The 13,242-nt window shown below is 46.4% G+C and overlaps 1 protein-coding gene across 1 annotated transcript in view; it reads left to right on the top strand.

Annotated features, from left to right (window-relative positions):
- The first annotated feature begins 9,370 nt into the window (after positions 1 to 9,370).
- ldah (lipid droplet associated hydrolase) overlaps positions 9,371 to 13,242 on the top strand; it is a 295,875-nt gene continuing 292,003 nt past the window's right edge. Inside the window, exon 1 of the mRNA XM_033021529.1 lies at positions 9,371 to 9,535. The gene's annotated coding sequence lies outside the window, so the exon portion shown is untranslated. The remainder of the gene's footprint in view (positions 9,536 to 13,242) is intronic.

Below are 13,242 nucleotides of genomic sequence, written 5' to 3'. Positions count from 1 at the left end.
TAGGGTCCTCCATCACTCATTTTCATAAGTGATCGGAACAAAATTAGGCCATTCGGCCCATCAAGTCTACTCCGCCATTCTATCATTGCTGATCTATCTTTCCCTCTTAACCCCATTTACCTGACGCCCATACTAATCAAGAATCTATCTCTGCCTTAAAAATATCCATTGACGACCTCCACAGCCTACTGTGGCAATAAATTCCACAGATTCATCATCCTGCCTGTCACCCAGTTACATTCTTCAATCCCTAAATTCTGCCCAAGTCCAGATAATTGCTTAGCCTAAGGGCATGACTATCTCCTGGAACAAGCTGCACAGGATTCCCTGGTGCTTTGCAATGTTTGGCACTTCAACTCTAGTTCAACAGGCCAGCGCCAAAGTTCCTGAAGATTCAAATGTTTACCACAGATGTGGTTTTCTGGGGATCTCATTCGTCTCTATCAACTCACACACGCTGATGCTACCAATCATCTTCTCCGGCATTTTTCTCGTGCCTTCATTTATATCAGTTGATTTTTTAATTCAGCTGATATTTTATATGTTCCTTTGCTAAGCAGTTTATTAAAAGTTAATTAGCTGTACTATTTATTATTCTAAATCTGTGTATTTTCCACTATTGTGGTGGAAGGCCGCTGACAGCTGTTGGCAGCTTCTGATTAGGTCACTACAATTGAACTGACATAGAAGCTACATCAATGGTCACCAGCTGCAGCAATCTGTCATGTACTGTTGTTTGGCTCAGTTTAAATACTTGTTCATTCAATGAAAACTTGCTCCCCCTTTACATTTCCTGGAAAATATTCTATCCAATGCCAGATGAACATGTTTCCCATTGTCTTTGTGATTTTTTTTGTGTGGGCTTTGTCTGTGTTTTTCCCCCCTCTAATCAATTACAATTTATTTATCACCAGTACATCTTTTCCCAGCTCTTACAGTATATCCAGTCATGTTGCATTATGAGTGGAACAACATTGAAACATCACATCGTGTCTTGTAACATTTAGGGCCAAGTATACAATATGTGGCTGGAGGCGGTATAGTTTCTGAACATGCCTTCTATTGTTATTTTCAAATAGTACCAGCACATCTAGGGCTTTTCCTGACAATAAGGTTTAGCTGTATCATGTTGTTATTCGAAAATTCAAGTCAACTGTTGTCCAATCGACAACTTCAAAGTTGTGAACATTGCCCGGTCCATCACCGGCTCTGACCTCCCCACCATCGAAGGGATTTATCGGAGTCGCTGCCTCAAATAGGCAGCCAGCATCATCAGAGACCCACACCATCATAGCCACACACTCATTTCACCACTGCCATTGGGAAGGAATAGGAGCCTGAAAACTGTAATGCCCAGGTTCAGGAACAGCTTCTTCTCTATAACCATCAGGCTATTAAAAACTACAACCTCAAATAAGCTCTGAACTACAATAGACTATTATTATTAGTATTAGACTAAGTGGAACCCGTTGGGTCCCTGTCACACGGGAGGCCCGGTCCCCCAGCGCAACCCGTTCTCCAATGCAATATTCCGCCACTCACCCGTTCCCCCAATGCAACCCGTCCCCCCATTGTAATATTGCACCACCGACGCATAGCCCCCAACGGCTAATTTCCCCTCGTCCCCCAGCACTCCCTCCCCCTCTTCTTTCCCCTCTCCTCCTCGCTTTCTCCAATCCCTCCCTCACCTCTCCCTCCCTACTTTCCCCAACCCTCAGTCACTCCCTCCATAACTCCTCTCCCCTCATATCCCTCTATCCCCCACTCACCTCCTCTGTCCCTCCTGACCTCCCCCACTGCCCCCCTCTCCATCTATTCCCCACTCCCCCCTCCTCTCCCTCTATTCCCCTCCACCCCCTCTCCTCACCTCCCTCACTTTCTCCTCACCTCCCTCATTTTCCCCCTCTCCCTCCCTACCCCTTCCTCTCTCTCAATGCCCCACTCTCCCTCTTCACCTCCCCAGGATCTTTACCCTCTGCTCCCCAAATCCATCCCTCACCTCTCCTTTCCCCTACCCTCAGTCACTCCCTCCCTCCATCCATAAAAAGCAGCATCTGCAGTTCCTTCCTCCACAGGTCATTCATTGTTAGCTGTGGTTTAGATCCCGTTGACTTCACGATTGGACTAGTTTGCATTGTGTGTGTGTGTGTGTGTGTCTTACTCAAACTCCGCGCAAACTGCTCGGACACCCTCAACCCGACTCTCCCTCCCTCCCTGTGCCCACTCCGGCTCAGCTGCCGCATGGCCCATCCCCGTCCTGTCCGACTGCCCGCTGCTGCCGCTCGGCCTGTGCCCACCTGACTGCCTGCTCGCTGCCGCCGCCGGGGAGGAGGTGATGGAGTCGGTGTTCGTCACGGTGGGCATCACGAGTTTCGATGAGCTGGTGGAGAAGATCTCCTCCGAGAAGGCCATGATGGTGTGGTAACGGACCCGGGGGGACAGGTAGACGGGACCGCCATTGCTGTAGAGGTCGGGCGGGGGAGAGGGGTGAGTGATGTGGGAGAGAGAGACGGACCAGGGTGGTAGGGGAGACGATAGACAAGTTACTGTGAGGAGGGGAGAGAGGAGTTTGTGAGTGAGGCGTGACAGGCCGCCGCCGGTGGGGCAGGAAGGGGCATTGCCATCCCAGCTGGGGCATTGACTGGCAGAAGAGACCAATCTACGTGGCGCTGACTGATTGACTCTGCGCACGCGCGGTTTAAAATATTTTTAAACCTCGATAACTTTTACAATATACCACCGATCAGAACGAAATTTGTTGTACTCGCAGCACAGGAGAACGGCGAGTAAACCGGCAAAAAATCATAGCGCTATTGCGTACCATTTTTGCGCTAATAGAAAAACCCCGCAAACCGGAAAAGCACAAGATAGCTAGATACAATACAATACCATTTATTTGTCATTTGAACCTCACATGATGTTCAAACGAAATTTGGTTTCTGCAGCCATACAAGAAAAGAACCAAGACACGCACCAACACAATTTACACAAACATCCATCACAGTGAATCTCCTCCTCACTGTGATGGAAGGCAAAGTCTTGTCTCTCCCCTGCTCTCCATTCTTCTCCCGATGTCAAAGTCAAAGCCCCCGGTGGGCGCTAGCAAGTTCGTGGCCATTTAAAGCCACGCCGGGCGATGTAAGGCCCTGCTCCGGGTCTTGATGTTGGAGCCCCCGGCGGGCGCTAGCAAGTCCGCGGCAATTTAAAGCCGCACCGGGCGATGTAAAGCCCTGCTCCAGGTCACACTCAACCCCGCAATTCGGGCGGGAGAAGTCGCCGTTGCCGGTGCCCCGCAAAGCAGTCTCCCACCGGGGACCCGCGAGCTCCCGGTGTCACCATCGGGTCGCAGCCGTGTGCCACCGCAGCTCTCCACACTCCGAACTCTCCACGCTCTGAAGCCGGCTAGCTCCACGATGGTAGGTCCGCAGCTCCGCAGGCTCCGTGACTTGAGCCCCCAGGTCATTCCGGTTGGAGGCCGTTCCACGGTGCTAGGCCCCAACGACAACGGAGACCCGACAGGTTGGGTCTCCATGCAGGGAAGAGATTTAAATCTTTCCCCCACCCACTACACATACACATTTAAAAGCCCACTACAAACTATGCCCTCAATGGGACAAAAAAACACGGACAGACTGCAGAGGCCGCTGCGAAGTCGGTCGCGCCGCCCACCCATGTATATAGATGTATAGATAGATATAGTAGATAGATGGATAGATAAACAGATACATAGATATGTAGATAGATAGATGTATAGATAGGTAGATAGAGATAGAAGATAGATGTATAAATAGAATAGAATATTATAGAGATAGATATATAGCACTATTGCTTTTTTAAAGTATGTGTGTATGTATACGTGTATGTGTACTTGTGAGTATGTGTATATATACACACTGAACTTTTTTTTTTCTCTCTCATTTATCATATTGTTTACAGTGTATGCCAAGTCTTCAAATGTTTTTGTGCAGATTCCCCGCTTGAAAGGGATCTGATTCATCCACCCCGAGATGATGAACTGGATTTCACTCAATGACCAAACCACTTCTTTTCCATTTTTATTTTCTCCTTTTATTTTGGCAGATTCAGCAATTAATTGACAGTTTCACTTGATTTATTGCTTCAGCCATTACTTTGAAGGCATTTGGATGTTGTAGGTCTTAAGGTATTTAACAGTTTAGTCTTTTAGCAGTTGAAAAACTGGCTGCCAATTGGGTGCTGTCGATAATCAGTCCTGCATGCCTTCGCTGGCAATCGCGGCAGTTTTTAGGACAGCCTCTTAGATTATACTGTTCAAGTTTTTAGCCGCAAGTCAACTTCCGTCTTTTTCCTCGCTTCCGGTGCTGTGTGCCCTTTTTTAAAGCCCCGGGCGGAACTCGGCTTATCTCCGCTTCTCTCGCGGGCCTGTCCGCTTTTCTGTTCACGGTCGGGCTGACTCTGCTCCCGACCGGGCTTTCTCTGCTTTCTCCCCCCACCGGGTTGAATGTTCCCAGTTGGGCTGAAGACTCAGCCTCTGTCAGTGGCTCTCTGGACCTGTCCGTGGCCTACACGGTACTAGGCCCTCACCTGACGTCTGTGGCTGCTACTGGGACTGCTACTGGGACGACAGATGGCACAATGGGCTAAGTGTTCGGCTGGCGACCGGAAGGTGGCCGGTTCGAATCCCGCTTGGAGTGCATACTGTCATTGTGTCCTTGGGCAAGACACTTCACCCACCTTTGCCTGTGTGTGAATGTGTGTGAATGTGTGTGAGTGATTGGTGGTGGTCGGAGGGGCCGTAGGCGCAGAATGGCAGCCACGCTTCCGTCAGTCTGCCCCAGGGCAGCTGTGGCTACAGAAGTAGCTTACCACCACCGAGTGTGACTGAGGAGTGAATGAATAATGCGATGTAAAGCGCCTTGAGTATTAGAAAGGCGCTATATAAATCCCATCCATTATTATTATTACTGGGGCTGGCCGTGGGCTACACGGCCCTCTTGTCGGTGTCTTTTCTGGACCTGTCCGTGGCCTTCACGGTACTAGGCCCCCACCCGACGTCTGTGGCTGCTGCTTGGGCTTGGCTGTGGGCTGCACAGCCCTGGATACATTCCAGGTAAGCTGACACCGTGCTTGGTGACCCTTACTGCCCCTGCTTGTTTTCCTAGCTCTTCCCTGAGCTATTGCTTCTCGTTCCTACCTCTTTTCTTTTTGGCGCCAATTCAAAACCATTTGGCTTGGTGCTGTTCCACTTGTTTCCAAATACTACTTTTATTTTTAGCTTTTGTTTTCGATTCTTCTTGCTGGCCTTGTTCTTATCTTCGTTCTTTTCTCCTCATCGCCAATTGTTGTGTATTCGGATGCTTTGAACAGTCTCGAATAAAGGCTCGGACACGGGAGGAATCATACAAGCTTCTTTACTGCAGGACGCCACCTTGTCTTTTCTGCTCATGCGTACTTGCCCCAGACATCACAAGACACCAATTACTTATCCTAATTATCCCATACCTAACACTCCTCCCCCTTTAACTTGGAGGCAGGTAATACCTTTCATTACAGTTTGACTTGACAGTGTATTACGTTTATATATTTGTTGTACTGCAGCAAGTAAGAATTTCATTGTTCTATCTGGGACATATGACAATAAAACACGCTTGACTATTAAACATGGCTGCCTTGAGTATGGTCCACTCACCATTACCGTGGCAAATTCTTAGCTATTATTCTGTTAAGTGTTTTATTTGGAAGAGGTTGTTAATAACATTTCTTAAATTCCCCATATACTTGTGTTTGAATAAACAAAGAAGTGATTGAGACTTTTTTGACTTGATGAAAGTATATTCCTGTTATCTCGACATATCCAGCGATGCATTACAAGGTAGTCCAGAGTCAGTATGTGGCATTATTTTAGCATGATGTATCCTGCAGAATATTGCCATCAGACATGGCAGAGAGCCAGGAGTGAACTAAGGAAAGATCAAACATGGAAGGAAAATGCCTCGGACATAATAGATGAGCTTTCCCAAGTTCAGTTATGTTTGATTACATTACCAGTAACAGATGCAGACTGGGGATAAAATGACCAGAAACATCCTGGTTTGAGTGTTTCTTGAAAGGCCTAAATGTCAGACATCACGATCCAGCATATTTCTCGATGAGGTCAGATAGAGTTAGTAGATATGTCAATCAAAAATAAGTACCAGACCTTTGTGAATACTGCACAATAAGAACATTTACTTTGACAAACTTAATGCCTCGTTGAAAATAATTACAGGTTTTGATCACTCGAAATTAATACAGAACTGTAAATAGGTGTTGGGTCAGATACTTGAGAGAAAGGGATGCAAATAATATTAATTGACCTCAGCACAATTTATAATGGTTTTTATTAATTTATTTGTGTTATGGTTCATGTATCTCTGAATATTTATTCATACAAGTATATTGTGATTTTCGAGCATATAATTGAGTCATTCTCTCCTTAGATAAACATAAAATGCTGGAGTAACTCAGCATCTCCGGAGAAAAGGAATAGGTGACGTTTCGGGTCAAGACCAATCTTCAGCAGTTACTCCAGCATTTTGTAACTATCTTCGGTGTAAACCAGCATCTGCATTCCCTTCCTATTCATTCCCTCCTTATATTAGTCACAAACAATGCTGCAGACAATCTTCAAGTCTTTTGCCAAAATATACACACCATCAGGAAATATGTACTCTTGGAAAGACACACTAAAATAAGAGTACCAAGTTTGCCCTTGTACCCTTGGTGTGTAGTCATATGTGGAACAGAATGAGCCCTTAGTGGGCATCAATTTTCCCATATACACAAGTAGCTTCTACATGATTGTATACGTCTGAATACATCCAGCTCCAATTGATGTTATGCCTGTAATCTCTTAAGGGTAAGTGGCAACTGAATTCAAACACTGCTGGAAATCAGGGCAAGTTGTGATTTATTGCACACAATGTCAGTAAAGCCAGCAACAGATCATATCCACCAGCACTAGCTCTACCGCACCTCACTGTTCATTAGCATAAACTTCATGCCTCCCATTCACATACAATGATACAACCATAATAACTATTGCATACACACACACACACACTGAATCATATTTACCTCATCTCTCTTTAAGGAAAGTCCATGTGTAAATTTTGGAGTCATGGTGTGCGAGTGAATGTGATAGTGCTTGGTGTAGAATATGGGATTTGCAATTATTTCGTTTTTACCTAAACCATAAAAGTGAAAATCATTAATTTTTAGACTACTTAAACCAGATTGATCATACAAAAAATCTGGCTTCAGCAAGTTACTATGTGTGAGGTATCTACAATTTCATTGAAATCTGTTGCCTATTCTTGCCATAATTCCACTTCAGAGCAGGACAAGAACAGCACTGCAAATGCCTTTCAAAATGACTGTGAACCTGCTGAATCCATCAAAACTTGAGCTAGACAGATTTGCCACATCTCAGTTTACTGCCTGCAGTTCAAAACTGAGTGCCTTCTGTTCAAAGACAACTAAAAATGTTTCATTCTCTATTGCCAAACCACTGCTGACAGTTTCATGAGATGTGTCCTCTAGTGCAAGGTGCCATTGACTGTACACTAGGCACTTCGCAGGTGCTGAATGTCAACTGAAAGATTCACTGTAACCAAACTAAGGGAAGAGACTGAAATCCAGAAATTGATTCAGAAATTCACAGGCCTGATGAGAACAATAAGTTCAACTCAGAGTAGGCAAAAAATATATCTTTCTGGTGGCCATTGAGAGATTCAGCCCATGAGTTTTTGCCTGGATTTCTGATAGCACTAAAAATGTTGTTCCGGTTTTTAAATGCTTCAATGGACTTCAGCAATATCACAATGTCATTTTTTTATTTCTGTGTGACCTTCAAAATTATAGGTCTGAAACAACATTTCTTGTTTATACACAGAACAACCTTTTTATACTCAACATAATTTCTCCCCAATCTGCGCTATTTAATGTTTCAGCATTAATGTTCCTTCCCAAGCTTCTCCAAAGCAATCCATACCCTCACCGCCTACTCTGCAGGCTGCTCACAATTAAAATTCCATCAAACTTGTCCCTCCAACAACTATTCTGCACTAATTGTTGGAGTACTAATTTCCACTTGTCTGTCTTTCCCACATCACCATGCTAAAGAGAGGCATAGATTGGGTACATGAAGTATTATTTTCCCCAAGGAAGAAATAGGGGCGGCAAGGGGTGGCACAGCAGTAGAGTTGCTCCCTCACTGCGCCAGAGGCCGGGGTTCAATCCTGGCTGCGGGTGCTGTCTGTACAGAATTTGTACGTTCTTCTTGTGACCAAGTGTGTTTTCTCCAGGTGCTCCGGTTTCCTCCCGCATTCCAAAGACGTGCAGGTTCGTAGGTTAATTGGCCTCTGTAAATTGCCCCTGGTGTGTAGATATAACTAGTGAATCATTGGTCGGCACAGAGCAGGTGACTAAAGGACCTATTTCCACACTGAATCTGAAATAAACTAAATGTCAAAATACTTGATTGCATAGCTTTAATGTGAGAAACGGCAAATTTACAAGGCAAGTTTTTCTTTCACAAAGAGTGCTAGGTGCCTAGAATGCACTGCCGGTGGCAGGGGTGGAAACACACACAATTGCAATGTTTAAAAGGCATTTAGACAGAGACATTATCAGTCAGAGGGCAGAGGAATACGGACCATGTGCAGGCAGATATACTTTACAATGGCATTGTGCACCCAAAGGGCAGTCTCCTGTGTTCTACTTTAAATGGGCATTTGTCTGCTCCTCAGGATGTAGCAGTGGCATTGGTGTTATCACAGGCACCTGTGAAGAAAACTTGGAAGAAGCGTAGGCCTTATGTCCCTACACATCCTGAGCTTAGATGAACCCAATTTATCTGAACCTATCTGCCATGTCATACCCAAGAAGCCACCATTCAGGGTGGAAACAGGCCTTTCGGCCCAACTAGTCCAAGCCACTTCTCCTTCATGAACTCAGTGATCCCCAACATCTTCAGGTTCACACTCACCCCTGTGACTAAACTGTTGTCGGGCTCGAAGTCAGGTCGCCTCGGGGCCACTAAGCTCTGCCGTGTGTCACCACAGAGAGGACATCTGTTCTAGAATAGGCCATGCAATGATCTGCGGGCTTTCTCTCATCTAATCCTATTATTTCCAATTCATTCACAAAGATGGCAATGTATACTTGCCGCTTTTAAAAATAAAAAGGAGCCGTGTCGTTTTGTGGCAAGAGGTGCGTCTGGGTGTCGCGCAGAGGCCGAGGGAGGGAGTTGTCCCCGCAGGCGGAGGGAGTTAGTTGTCCCCGCAGGCGGAGGGAGCTGTCCCCGCAGGCGGAGGGAGGGAGTTAGTTGTCCCCGCAGGCGGAGGGAGCTGTACCCGGTTGCTCGGTCCCGGCCAAAGATCAGAGAGCGGATATGATCTTTGGTCCCGGCCGGGGTGGCGACGGCGGCGGAACCTTAAGGCAGCAGCAGCAGGAGCAGCAGGAGCTGCCGGGGAAGAAGCTCGAGGACGGAGCGCTGTGGCGGACACAAGAAGAGGTAACACAGGGAGGATAGAGGGGGAGAGAGAGAGGGAATAGAGAGAACAGAGGGAATAGAGGGGAGAGAGGGGAGAGAGGGGATAGGGAGGGAAATGAAAAGAAAAGGATAGCAAGTAGAGAGAGTGGAGGGGAAAGGTTGAAAATGGGAGGGACGGTGTAAGGGGCATAGAGGAGAGTGGGGATAAGGACCAGTGAGGGGTGTATTAGTGAGAGAGATGGGAATGGGAATGGGAATGGGGGGGCGGGGTGTGATGGAAGTTTTGAGGGATTGGAGAAACGGGAAGTGCAGCAGAGGAGGAGTGGAGTTGCGGAGCAGGAATGAGGGAAAGGAGGGGTTGTGGCTAATAGTGCAGGGAGGGGTAAAGAGAGGATGGGGTGAGGTAAGTGGATCAAGTAAGGAAATGGCCAAGGGGGAGACGAGGGGGAAACGGATTGGTGTGGGAGGTGGAGAATGGATGTAGAAGGGTGAGGGGAGGAGGTGAATTAAAAGAGGCAAGATGGAGGGAGTAAGCGGGGGATAGGAGTTTATGGTATAACTAAAGAGAGAAGAGATGTAGAGGATGTATTGTTGAGATAGATTGGAAAGTGAGATTTAGAATAGGATTAAAAAGTGGAATGAGGCTATGTGTGAAAATGAAGATATATTTTAGAGTGCTGGCGAGAGAAGTGAAAAAGACAGGGTGGAAACAGGATAAAGAGAGTTGGGCAGACCCAATAAAGCTGTTAATGTTTATTGTTTTAGAACTTTTGGGATTTGACTGCACATTTATAATGGTTATCATTTGAAATTGTGCCAGTTTATTTATCTACACCAATCTATAGATAACTATGATACTTTGTAGTGTTTCTCATAATTTAGAAAATCAAGTTACTGTATGTTTCCATTTCAATATTAACGTCTATTTTATAAAATCAGTTTACCATTACATGCTGGCTTTTTAAGTGGAAGTAAATACATAAAGGGGGAAAACGTAACTAGAGAGAGGGAGTGGACATCTCAGGAATAAAAGTGATCACCTCCGTGTGGAGCCACAAAGATGGGCAAGGTCCTCAATTAGTATTTCTCCTCTGTATTTACCAAGGAGAATTAAAGTAGGTCGGAGGAAATTGGGGCAGTCACTGGAAGTGTCATGAGAACAGTCACGGTTAACATCGAGGAAGTACTGAAGGTAATTCGGGGCCTGATCAGATATCTGAGGACATTGCGGGAAACTAGAGAGGAAATTACAGGAGCACTGGTTGAAATTTATGAGTCGTCCTTAAATATAGGAGAGTCACCAGAGGATTGGGGGGGTAGTAAATGTTGTGCATCTTTTCAAGAAGGGCTGCAGGAAAAATGCTGGGAACTATAGGACGGTGAGCTTAACATCTGTAGATGGTAAATTACTGGCGAATATTCTGAGGGATAGGATATACAGGCATTTGGATGGGCAAGGGCTGATATGGGACAGTCAGCATGATTTTATACGTGGGGGGCTGTGTCTCACAAATCTGATTGATTTTTATGAAGACATGAGCAAAAAGGTTGATGAAGGCAGACCTGTAGATGTTGTGTACATGGACTGTAGTAAGGCGTTCGACAAGGTGCCGCATGGTAGGTTGCTCTGGAAGGTTATGTTGAAGCTGTAATAACACTGAGTCGATCAACTTCAAATACAAGTTCTTTATTGAGTGATTATACAGAGAAAACACAAAGTAGTGCTGTCATCTCTAGACTCCAGGACTAAAGGGCCTGTCCCACCAGCATGCGAATGCATGCGTCTAGCGCGTCCGTATATTACGTCACGCACTAACTGCGCATACTTACCGTCAACTTAGCGCGAACTCCGCTTCCGTTTGATCGCGCCAAACGCATACAATCGCATGCTGGTGGGACAGGCCCTTAACTAACTAATTGATGGCTGTACTGTCACTATATGCCAGTCGAATTATATATAGAAAACCCGGACTGGATTATGGACCAGGTGTACATCACTAAACACAGACACGATCAGATCAGCTAATATGATTGATCTACATCCTCCTTCTTAAGCTTGCGGCTAATAAAGTATATATGATAAACTATGACATCACAATACACGGATGTAAGCACTAATAGACTTCAGTCAAGCATTGGAGGATATACACAAGTAAAGCGAATAAAATGTTGATCAATGGGTTGGTTAAAATCCATAGCCAATTTTCAAACATAGTCTTGGTACTTGGGGGTTGGGCTTGCATGTGTACGGCACAAACCCTCAGTTTCCCCCTTTTCAGGTGACTTCATAGTAGGTGCAGGAGACTTAACAGGTGACAACGCCATGGGCTTTATCCGTGATTTCGCCATCAAACCTGGTGGCTCATGAGCTGGCATCAGAACCAGCTTGGAGTCAGCAGGCACCCGATCACCCTTCAATCCAACAGTGTCCCCACTGGGCCATAGAGTGACTGGGGACATTCGAGCATTTGTGCGAATACTGTTGGGATGACACTGGCTCATTTACTGGTAGAATGTGTCTTCTGTTCCGCCTGTAGACCCCCCCCTTCCGATCTGATCAGGTAAGATCGTGGCTCTGGGCAGAATTCCTCCATGATACCCAGACGGCCGTGACCTTTAGCCATCTGCAAACGAACTACTTGGCCCTCCGTGGCTGGAGAGGGCTGCTGGTCTTGTCATAGTAACCCTTCTGGACGTTGCGCTTGTGTTGTAATCCAGTCTGCACTTCCAAGGGCTCGCGGACTTGAGGTTGTAGCAGCTGCTTAGCAACAGGAAGGGTGGTGCATGTTTGCCTAGACATGAGGCGTTGTGCTGCGAACCCAGCAGAGGATCCCGGGAAACATTGCGAAAGTTAAGCAAGTGCAGAAACACATCAGACCCAGCTCTGTTGGACCTTTCCAGTTGACATGTTTGGCACTACGGGCAGCTCGCTCCACCAGTTCATGAGATTGTGGGTATTCCGGGCTGCTGGTGGTGTGTTGGAAATCCCAGCGACTAGCAAAGTCTTTGAAACATAGGCTGGTGAACTGACCAGCATTGTCTGACATGAGGGTGAAAGGTGCCCCATGGACTGAGAAGTGTCTCGACAGCTTCTGCATTACCGCTGACGATGAAGAGGTTCGGAGTAAATCTATCTTAAACCATCTAGAGTATGAATCTACCAAAATGAGGTACTGCTTGCCACGACAGTCGAAAATATCAGTGGCCACCGTGGCCCATGGCAGGTCAGGGACCGGGTGTGACAAGAGTGGTTCCTTGGGTTGGTGTGGTGACAGGCTGTTGCATACTGCATACAATAGTGCTCTCTGGTGCACATAATCAGTCATGGCTGGCCAGAAGGACATACTCTTGGCCTGTTGGACTGTCGTCTCCACATCGGATTGACCTCTGTGTATGGCATCAAAAAATTCTTAATGGGTCGGTGGGGGCGCTGCGAGTCGGCTGCCCTGCCAGCAGCGTGTTTGTTATTTCTACTTTTTTTGTTTTTTTGGTGTGTCTAAATGTTAGTTTAGGTTTCTCTTGGTGTGTCAATAGACAATAGGTACAGGAGTACGCCATTCGGCCCTTCGAGCCAGCAGCGTCATTCAATGTGATAATGGCTGATCATCCCCAATCAGTACCCCGTTCCTGCCTTCTCCCCATATCCCCTGACTCCGCTGTCTTTAAGAGCCCTATCTAGCTCTCTCTTGAAAGTATCCAGAGAACTGCCCTCTGAGGCAGAGAATTCC

Source organism: Amblyraja radiata, chromosome 5 (assembly GCF_010909765.2).
Source record: "Amblyraja radiata isolate CabotCenter1 chromosome 5, sAmbRad1.1.pri, whole genome shotgun sequence".
NCBI lineage: Eukaryota > Metazoa > Chordata > Chondrichthyes > Rajiformes > Rajidae > Amblyraja > Amblyraja radiata.
This window is presented reverse-complemented; position numbering and strand designations above follow the sequence as displayed.